This window comes from Pimephales promelas, chromosome 13 (genome assembly GCF_988280905.1).
Source record: "Pimephales promelas chromosome 13, fPimPro1.hap1.1, whole genome shotgun sequence".
NCBI lineage: Eukaryota > Metazoa > Chordata > Actinopteri > Cypriniformes > Leuciscidae > Pimephales > Pimephales promelas.
This window is the reverse complement of record NC_142781.1, coordinates 27,231,432-27,242,182: the sequence shown is the minus strand read 5'-3', so window position 1 is coordinate 27,242,182 and position 10,751 is coordinate 27,231,432. Positions and strand designations below refer to the sequence as shown.

Below are 10,751 nucleotides of genomic sequence, written 5' to 3'. Positions count from 1 at the left end.
ACTCGTTCGAATCAGCTATCGCGTATGTTTTAAGCGATTTTAAAGGAACACTCCGACTTTTTGGGACTTTAGCCTATTCACCTTACCCCCCAGAGTTAGATAAGTCCATACATACCTTTTTCATCTCCGTGCGTGCTATAAGTCTGTTTGACGCACCCACCGCTAGCCTAGCTTAGCACAAAGACTGGATGTGAATGGTTGCAGCTTTCATACTAATCCAAATGAGTGGCAAAATAACGCAAACGTTTTCCTATTTACATGTTGTGATTTGTATAGTCACAGAATGTACAAATAACAAAGTCAAATGAGACACAGACATCTTTTAACCGTATAAAACCTGGGAACTATTCTCTGAAGGCGAAGCACTGCTACTTTGACGGAGTAATAACCGCATCACCTGAGACATGCCGTGGTGAGGAGCGGAGAGTTCGCTCAGTGTTTGGGTAACAGAGTCAGCAATTTATAAATATTAAAAGCGTAGTTTACAGTCATGGGTTTTCGCTCTATTGTAAATAGCTGCGACTGTAAACAGGGGAGGTAACAGACATGGGGACTTGTGACTTGGTGACTTGGACTCGAGTCGACTCGAGTCGCTATTTTTATGACTTGTGACTTGACTTGACAAAAAATAAAATACTTGAGACTTGACTCGGACTTGGAAGTTAAAGACTCGGGACTTGACTTGACTTGAGACACGATGACTTGAATGACTTGAGTGTTAATCACATCATGTTTTCAGTTTAAATATAAAATATATAAATTATGTAAAAAAAATAAAGTTGATCCAGCTGGAGCGAAAAGCTGAGAATAGCGCTGTCATGACTGGATCACGAGATCATCAATCATGCCCTCTCGTAGTACCTTACGCACACCACGCCCACTTACATCAGATCACATCAACATGTCAGCCGGAGGGATACCGAGGGTCGTTGCTTTCGATTTAAAGAATTTCTCAAAACAAGATGGCAAAAGAATAGCGCTTTGCAAGACATGCAACGTTAAGATCGCAGACAGCCAGACGACAACCTCCAATTTCGTCCGTCATTTGAAGAGCCATTCTGCCCAGTAAGTGCTTGTCAATTTGTTAATGTTATCTTGTTAGCTCGTTCGTAGTTAGCTAGCTAATGTAAGTTAAAGGAGAACACCGGCGCAAAATTACACATTGTTACCTAGTCAACCGTTATCTGAGATGTGTTTTCATGATTGCCGAATGTAAATAGTTTAATCTATAAAAACAGTTTAGCCTATAACGCTAGTATAACGGTAGTATAGGGCATAGATTAATGGTAAATAAAAAACGCTTGTTATTACCACAAGGCTCAAAATAGCCCCACACTAACATAATAAGTGTCCCTACATTCAAAACGAAGCATTGAGAACTTTGTCAGAGTGTCCATACAGTTTAATAAGAAGTTATTTTATACACACAGTCAACTTCGCGAATACAGGAAGAAGCTCAGGGAGTTCAGTTTTCCTGTAGGAACCCCATAGCAATACTGCCCTACAAAGGCAAAGCGCAGTAACTACACATTTGGTCAAAAATGAGTTAAGACTTGTAATGGGCTTTATGACATGTGTTCTGTCTTGTGAAAAAATATCTGGGTTAAATTATGTCCCATTTCGGAGATGCATTACCACATAATCTACCCATAACATGTTTTACTGCCTATAACGTTCCGGAGGGAGGATTTCTACAATTTGCTTGAACAGTTCCATTTTATTCTGAAAACAAATTTTAAACACACACACCAGTCAACAATAAATCAGGTTTATATTAATATATTTTCTTAAATGCATTTTAATAATAAAAATATACTAAACATTTATTTTTATCAAACTTGACTGGGAGTAATTACTGGGAGTAAGTGAGTAATGTCTAATGCTTTTTGAAAACTTAAGGCTTTTTTCATAAAACAAGTCAGGACATCATCTCATTTTTGTATACATTTTTATTTCTTTAAATCAGTAAGCTAGTAAATGAATGCGTCATTGTACCCAAATACACTTCTGAATGCGCCTCTGTCCATTTCAAACCAAACTGATACCCATAGATGCACGTTTAGAAGAGTTTCAATTGCATGGGAGGGAGTAGCCAGCTAGCTCTCTGTTTTGTTTGAACGTCAACAGAAGTGATGTTACCCCGCCATTGCTGATACATTTAAAACATTTAAAACATTTCAAATTGCTGAAAATTTAAAACATTTCAAACACTGTTGGCAGAAGTGAAAAATAAATAATTTTATGAAGTTAAAATTTAGTTTGATTCCATTATGTATTTTACTGAACATGAGTATTTACAATGCAAATCCAAATTATTGTAATTTACTGGCAAATACTTATCTTGTCTTTTCACTTTATTAAGATCAGATTCTGCATGTAAAATTACAATAATAAGGTGACTTGACTTGCACTTGACTTAACCTACTACAAGACTTGACTTGACTTGACTTGACATAGCCTGTGACTTGACTTGACTTGACTTGACTTGACATAGCCTGTGACTTGACTTGACTTGACTTGACTTGACATAGCCTGTGACTTGACTTGACTTGACTTGCCCCCCCAAAAAATACTTGGGACTTACTTGAGACTTGACGGTTAAGACTTGAGACTTACTTGAGACTTGCACATGTGTGACTTGGTCCCATCTCTGGGAGGTAATACCATGTTTCACAGAATTCCAACTAAAAACGCTGACTGGATGAAGAAATGGCTAACTTACTCTGGATATTTATCCAAACACACCTAAATAGATTATCAAGGGACATTATGTTTGCTCGGTACATTTCAATGGACGACTATTTTGAAAAAATGGAATTTGCCACACGGACCATAATGTGCTGAAGGATACGGCCATCCCATCGATAGCACAGACAGGACAAGTGGATCACCTGCGGCTGAGGTAAGTGTTCTGTTATGTTTTTAGATGACCTATTGTAACAGTGCCATTAGCCAGAGCTAATGTAACGTTAGTGACACTATTATAACTTGCACCCTGCGCGCGGCGCGCCGAGTAGCCTAAATTTGAAAACCTTGGAAATAACGAACTTGAGCGTGCAAAAGGGTACGATAGGCTGTGAGTTCATTGTGCAAAAACAATTTGTGCTATTACTTTCCCCGTATTCTATCCTATAGTAATGTAATTATACTGTATATTATATACTGTTGAATACATTTGGTTCAGCTAATAAATTGCATTTAAAATATATTGATTCCTGTAATAATAATTATTTATTCATGTGATATTTATAAATCTGGGTGCGTTTTTGGTTGGAAATCAATGAAACATGGTACTGTATTACCTGGTCTCCCCTGTTTATTGTCACAGCTCATACAATAAAGCAAACACACATGATAAACTATGCTTTTCTATCTAACGTTAGTAATTGCTGACTCTGTTACCCAAACACTGAGCGAACTCTCTGCTCCTCGTCACGGTGCGTCTCAGGTGATGGTTATCACTCTGCCCAAGTAGCAGTGCTTCGCCTTCAGAATTATTTATACGGTTAAAAGATGTCTGTGTCTCATATGGCCTTGATATTTGCACACTCTGTGACTATACAAACCACAACATGTAAATAGGAAAACGTTTGCATTATTTTGTCACTCATTTGGATTAGTATGAAAGCTGCAACCATTCACATCCAGTCTTTGTGCTAAGCTAGGCTAGCGGTGGGTGCGTCAAACAGACTTATAGCACGCACGGAGATGAAAAAGGTATGTATGGACTTATCTAACTCTGGGGGGTAAGGTGAACAGGCTAAAGTCCCAAAAAGTCGGAGTGTTCCTTTAAGGTTTCCTTTTTGTTAAAAACCAAAGCAAAGAACAACACTCGGAGATGTTTCTCCGCCGCTCTGCATACGTCATCTCCGTCATCGCTCTGATTGGTTTTAGGTCTATCCGCGACGTCCGTTGGTGACGCCCCTCTGGAAATGATTTGTCTATGACGCTTTGCCAGACCATAACTCAGTTACAACTGAAAATGGTCTGATTTTAACCAGGCTATCGGGCCATTGGTGAGAGAGAGAGAAATCTGATTGGTTGTTCAGCTTAGTTGAGTCGTTGCACAAGAATAAAAACGAAAGTGATTAAAGCAAGCTAAGAAATCAAGACGGTACAGACAAAAGGCTGTTATAATTTTACATCATCTTCCCTGAGCATTCGAATGCACACGTATATCCATAACAACATGAGCCGAATTGAGTAAATAAAGTGATCCGCGTGATTGATAGTTAAAATGGTAAGCAAGCGCTGCTATGTTTATGGTTTGTATTTTCTATATCACAACATCATTCCCCTTCCCGCCATTATAAAAAACATACATATTAGCTACTGTTATATTCATTCGCATGAGCCACCTAACACGGGGTTGTTCATTCAATAGAGTTTGTATGCCTAAAATGAAAGTGATGTAGTTGAGTGTGATGAAAATAGAAGCAAGGGTCTCCACGAAATTCGTCACAGAAGGGCTAATCTGTGAGTCTTGATACTTCATGTCTCTTCAGCTAGTCAGATCTGACAGCATTAAAAACATGCAGTACTCAGGCATGAGTGCTCTAGTGCCAGCTCTTTACATCATCTGTCTGTTAGTCCAAAGAGCTGTTACCATGGCAACCTGTCAGGACAGGAAGTGGCAACCAAAATTATTCTGAAGGTCATACCTGTGCACTCGAAAAACAGAAGGGAGACAGATAGAAATGCAATTTGCACAAATGGCGATTTGCAGTGTTGGTAACCTGTAATTTGTGGTTACATGTACATATGAGCACATGAATTATAATAAATGTTAAACACCTCGGTAATTTCGGGGTTATGTAACTGCAGCCCTAAACAGCTTGAATAATTGATTTCACAATATTTAACAAGAGCAAAAATGACCTGCCAAAGTCATTTTCTCAAATACAGGGGTTACTTTTCATATGAGCCACAGTGTTGATTTTTGAGTTAAATCTACAACGATACAAAACATCCCAGATGATCCAGCAGCCAGTGTGAGGAGCATTAGGTCTGCTCCATTAGTTCAGCGCTGCATGATGAACTGCACAGTAACTCTGAGATACGGTAATGAGCTAAGCATTCTCAGCCTACCATGTGTTTGTGTGTGAATGTGTGTGTGGGAGAGAAAACGTGAGAGATGAAGAAAAAAAAGAGGATGTGGAAGTCAATCATTTGAAATATTATTGCTTTTAAATGCAATACGCCGTCTGATGACATTTATGCTTTCTTGAGGTGCTTATATTTGCATTCTAATGTGCATACATAATTCCCACTAATTTTGCTGTGTGTTTACACGTCATGAATTTTGCGTGTAATATATTTAGGCTTACCGCAAAGATTTTAGGGGTAAGTTATAGGCATAGATTTAGGGGAAGGGGTAGGGGTATATACAATATATATACAGTATATATATACTGTATATATATATATATATATATATATATTAGTATGCTGAGAGTAGGGTTAGGGTTTGATCAAATTGTCCAGCTGAGTTACGATTTTCAATTAATTTGGACCACTAAGAAATCAAAGGATCAGTGAAAACCTGCTACAAAAAAAATGAATGCTGTTCTTTTGTACTTTCTATTTGTTTCTTTTAACGAATCCTGAAAAAGCTCCAAATCAGCATATTAGAATGATTTCTGAAGGATCATGTGATATTGAATAAGCTATATTACTGCTTTTACTGTATTTTGGATTAAAAAAAACAGCATATATTATTCTTATTTTATATCATATATCATAATTTATTGTTCTGCTTTATTTTTTAAGTTTCAGTGTGTATTCAAACCTCCATCCCAAAGCATTTTGCAGGCAAATGTACTGTAAGACCATCTGCCTGCGAGCAGAACTTGGGTGATGCAACAGGACAACATCTCAAAGCTTAGGAGTAAATCAACAACCGAATGGCTTCAACACAAGAAAATAATCCTTCAGGAGTGGCCCAGTCAAGACTACTGACCTCGGCTCGGTTGAGATGCTTTGGCTTGACCTCAAGAGAGCGATTCACACCAGACATCAAAAATCCTGCTGATCTGCAACAGTTCTGTATAGATCAGCGGTGCAGAATTCCTACCGACCGTTGTGCACGTCTGATCCGCAATTACAGGAAACGGTTTGGTGGAGGTTATTGCTGCCAAAGGAGGGTCAACCGGTTATTAAATTCAAGAGTTCACATACTTGGATGGGTTCTTTTACAGAACAGACACACCAAAAATGTTCCTGTGTTCACAAATCTGTGTGAGTCCATACGTTTCAGAATATTACATCAGTGTACAATGTTTTCCCCCCCCCCCTTCAAGAGTGAATTTTAAATTTTAAATATAGTGAGGTAACAAATAACTAGGATAGTGTTTTTTATGTAGAAGCTAAACTAAATGTTTTTGTATAGTTTGATATAAGAAATCAATCATGGATCAATTAATGGATCTTGCTTTATCGCTATCAATGTTATTAAAGAAATGCTGCTAACACAAATATCTTCATATTTTCAACTCTTTCCAGTTTGTTATCATAATCCTGAAACGTAAATTAAAATCAGCACTCCACAAAAAAAAAATAATAATAATATAGATAATAACCCAAAATCAAAAGAGTGTGTGTGTGTGTTTCAGGTATACCTTTTATTATGGGGGCAATGATGGCAAACATCCAAAATCCTTGTGGATACATTTCCCCCTGAGTAAAACAGATTAGGTTTAAAGGTTAGAATATACAGTTTGTACAGTATAAAAATCATGTCTATGGAATGTCCCCATAAAACATGTAAACCCAATGTGTGTGAGTGTGTGACAGCATGATTACAAGTAGATTGCTACAGAATATACCTTTTAATGAGAACTGTATATATCACAGGCTTCCTTTGAGATTTGAATCTAGGGTGCTCCTCAGAGGAACGCCTATTATATTCTTTTCAATTAAGTTATGACTTAAATTCTCAAGTACACTAGATAACATAATAACAGATAAAAATAGAGTATTATTAATAACTGGTGTATAAAATGGGTGACAATGTATGACACTAATTTTCCTGCTAGGCCGTTCGATTGATATGGAAACTGATATGGGATAATATCAGCAGAAACGTGTATTTATCTTTGTTAACATTAGTAAATACAAATACCACCATTTGTTCGAATTGGCTTAGGTCCATTAACTATATATATCTTAATAATGTATTAGCAAATGTTAAAATTAACTAAGATTTATATATTTGAAATATTTGTACACCGATGTGTTGTTCATTGATGATAACAGATTATAAAGTGTTACTAAAAGTCTATATTTTTTTAATGAACGGACTATTAGCATGGCTTCACTCTTACTCGTGTGATACTTCACAGCATTAAGCTTGATATAGAAATTGTTACTTGTTTTAGTTTTGACGTATTATTTTGAACATGGTCAAACAGACAAAAGGAGCAGAAACTGAAAATTAAAATATGATAATGGTGGCATTATGCAATGAGGTGGGAATTTATGTAAAAAATAAAATAAAAAATAGCCAGAGAATTGAGATTTTAAACCCATGTTAAATCTGCAGTCACACTGTATGCATGACAAGGCAATGGGATAAGCCTGAGACATTTCAGTCCTCTTATTACCAAAGGGTTCCCTATCTCTTTAAAAAGAGCATGTTTGGGCTGAGATTTACTCTTGTAGAAAGCAGGATTATATACCGCAGATCTTATCGGATACTGACCCGAGCAGCGGAGGTGGTATTTTAAAATAACGCTTCTGCCTCCTTGTTTTAAAGAACAGCCTTCACCTTCTCGTGTGACAACTTGACTAAAGCTCCACCGCCTCTTCCTGAGAAAAGGGAGAGGAGATGAGACGTTCAAGCCAGCTAAAAAATTCTCCAGCTCTCTGTGGCTCCGCAGGATGTCACCTTGAGAAAAATGAGGCTGGCGTGTAAGCTCTCTGCCGCACTCTGTGTCAGGGCTCCTTAATAAATCATTAACGGCTTATGAAAAAGGTAAACTTCCTTCAGGCCACAGGAGCCATTTGCACCAAATACATGGCACAGGGCCAGCACACTATCTCTTTTTCTCATCCATTCACAGAATAATAACTAAGATATGTTTTGAAGTGACTTATGGAATGTATACAGTGCAAAAAGCCCCACAAGACCAGGACAGAGTCATGTTTCAGTCGTTTGCCAGAAAACATTGTGAGCGCCACAAATCAGACCAAAATGTGATCTTATTTAAAACATGATCATAATGCATTGATTTTGATAATACAAATTCTATAAAATTATATTTAAATGTCATTAAACTGCTTTAGAGTAGTTAAAAATATAGCCTGATGATGTTGCACTGTAAAAAAAAGAAAAGAAAAAAAAAAGAAAAAAGGTTGCAACCTTAAATTACATTAAACTGACTTTAAAAATAAGTTGAATCTTGTATAAATTTTAGGACTGTCAAACGATTATTCGCAATTAATCGCATCCAAAATAAAAGTTTGTGTTTACATAACATATGTGGGTGCACTGTGTATAATTATTTTGTATATATATATATATATATATATATATAAATACACACACATGCATGTATATTTAAGAAAAAAACATTATTTATATATATAATATTTATATTTATATATAATTTAAATTATATAGAAATCTTTCTACAGTATATACATGAAAATATGTCTTAAATATAAACAAGCATGTGTGTGTGTATATATATATATATATAATAATTATATACAGTGCACCCACATATATTATTTAAACACAAACTTTTATTTTCAATGCGATTGATCACGATTAATCGTTTGACAGCAATAATACATTTTCTTGTATAAATTTATTTTAAAAAGTTAAAGCAATGTAAAAACATATGTTGTCATAACTCATATTATAATATAATTTTTTTTACAGTGTGAAAAAAGTCATAAAAAAACTGGGGTCATTAAAAACAATTTAATTCAAAGTTTTTTTTTAAAGGAAATTAATACTCTTATTCGGCAAGGATGCATTAAATTTGTCGAAAGTGACCATAAAGACATTTATAATGTGACCAAAGATTTCCATTACAAATAAATGCAGTTCTTTTAATATATTCAAAGAATCTTGAAAAAAAAAATATGGAACAAAAATGGAAGCAGCAATTCTTGTTTTCAACTTTCATAATAATAAGAAATGAGGATTATGGGACAGGACATCTAAGACAGTAATGATGGTTTCTGAAAATTCAGCTTTGCCATCACAGGGATTAATTTAATTTTAAAATATATTAAAATGGAAAAAAAGTTATTTGTTAAAATATTAATTACATTTATATTGTATTTCTGTTTATATAAATGCAGCCTGGATGAGCATAATGGATTTCTTTCAAAATCATTATTAAAATCTTTGACCGATAGTGTAATTGACCGACAGTGTACCCAAGTTATTTACTCTTCTGCATAATTTACTATCCAATTATTTTCAGTGATTACCAGACATGTTACGCAATTTATTAGATCTGTTTTTTTGTGTGTGTTTTTTTTTTTTTGGGGCTAGAAAATGTAAGCATGTAGGAGAGGTGATGACTAAATTATTGAGAACCTGAAAGAAATAGAAAAACTCCTTTTAGCAAAAACAATACATAAATAAATAAATAAAACAAAGATGCATAATCGCATTCAATCACACAGTATTTGCAGCACAATATCAAATGGTTGATCTTTTAATCCAGCCAATTTGGTTCAACAACTGCCAAATTCATGGGGTTTAAATATTCTATTAATGCAGAGCCCCCTCTCTGCGAAAATGCTGATTCATAAACAGCAGATGTCCTTGTTTTCTTAGCGAATTTACATAACAGTACAAAGTGCTCCTTTTTTGTGTCTATTTTGCATTGCTCACCTTCTTGAGGTAGACATCTCATTTTCAGGGGATTAATGTCTCGACAAATGGTCTTGTGTGACAATGTGACAGGAAAACTTTTGCAATCATAATGAGAGTCTCAAGGCACAGCTGCAGAGAATCTGTCTCCCTCTGCCATAACTATTCAACCACTACCTGCTTTATATTACTCAGAGTGAGCGGCATAATTAAACTACCTTATTATCATCATCATCACTGTTGACAGAATCGTTATCTACACTTTAAACTAATGTGGGTCGTGTACATCACTTATGCTCCGCGCCTTTTCTGCCTTGTCGTACACACTGCTTATTACTGTGCCAAATGAACTATTTGCACACAGATCAAACTGCATCAGCGTCATTGAAAAATGTGTTTTCAGGGAAATTTCAATTTAGCTGTTGCAGAACAGAAAACAAACTGGCAATATTCTTCACAATGAGAGTGGACTGTGCGCGATGAACAATATGAGTGTGATTATTCTGGGCTAATTGCTTTTGTACAATGAAAAATGATTACAAATATACGGCGGTGGAAGAGAGTGAGAAAGGGGGTGGGTAAATGCATTTTATTCCTAACTATTAGATACTTTAACTGTATTTTTAGAGCAGTGGTTCTATATTTTACTTTAAGTGATGCATGAAAACTATGACTTGGGAAAATTAAAGTGATTGTGTATAAAGTCACCGAACTAGCATTCAAAAGTTTGGGGTCAATAAGATGGTTTTTTTTTTGTTTTGTTTTTTTTTAATAATAGGCTACATTTAGTTAGGAAATGTGACATTTATTTTACAGTGCCTTTATTACTCGCATTACATTTAGTTATTATAGTAACTACTTTAAATTGTGCTTATTTACAAGCAACAAACCTAAACCATCCCAACCCTATATGTGCATG

At 35.5% G+C, this 10,751-nt stretch overlaps 1 long non-coding RNA gene across 1 annotated transcript in view; it reads right to left on the bottom strand.

Annotated features, from left to right (window-relative positions):
• Positions 1-5,759: 5,759 nt before the first annotated feature.
• Positions 5,760-10,751, bottom strand: part of LOC148976857 (uncharacterized) — a 62,997-nt gene continuing 58,005 nt past the window's right edge. The window contains exons 2-3 of the long non-coding RNA XR_016145927.1: positions 6,618-6,675; positions 5,760-6,130 (exon numbers count right to left, since the gene is read on the bottom strand). This is a non-coding gene — a long non-coding RNA (uncharacterized LOC148976857). The remainder of the gene's footprint in view (positions 6,131-6,617; positions 6,676-10,751) is intronic.